We start from the raw sequence: 469 nt of genomic DNA on the forward strand, positions 1-469 counted from the left end.
GTAACCCACACCAATAATCCCAGCACTCAGGAAGCTAAAGCAGACAGATTTTTTTGATTAGTTAAAAGGGTAAGTTAAATAGGTAAAAATTTCCTGAACTAGCTAAGGGAAAAAGGAGCCCAGAAGAAGCTAAAAATGAGTGTCATCCTTGCACAGGAGCCGCGTTAGTCTTCTCTGTATTGTTCCAGTCTTAGTGTATGTGCTGTGGTCAGGATGTATGAGAAAAGAATTAAATAAAAATAAAACATTACACAACAGCAACCAAAAAAAAAAATAAATAACAAAAATGAAAATCCAAGATTAGGAGTAAGGAATTAGATATAGTCACAGAATGGGGAAATAATTTTTATAATTTCATAGCGACAAATTTTAAAACGGGGTAAATGACAATTCCCTAGAAAACAGGCTAAAGGTGCAGTCTGTGTTGTGGGCTAGGGTGTAGCTCAGTGACAGCTGAACTTGTCACTAA

General features: G+C 36.0%; 1 non-coding gene across 1 annotated transcript; it reads right to left on the reverse strand.

Moving 5' to 3' along the window:
- Nucleotides 1–110: 110 nt before the first annotated feature.
- Nucleotides 111–215, reverse strand: LOC127229004 (U6 spliceosomal RNA). The gene has a single exon (XR_007835093.1). It is a non-coding gene; the product is annotated as a U6 spliceosomal RNA (small nuclear RNA).
- Nucleotides 216–469: the final 254 nt, after the last annotated feature.

Source organism: Phodopus roborovskii, unplaced genomic scaffold (genome assembly GCF_943737965.1).
Source record: "Phodopus roborovskii unplaced genomic scaffold, PHOROB, whole genome shotgun sequence".
In the NCBI taxonomy this organism is placed as follows: Eukaryota; Metazoa; Chordata; class Mammalia; order Rodentia; family Cricetidae; genus Phodopus; species Phodopus roborovskii.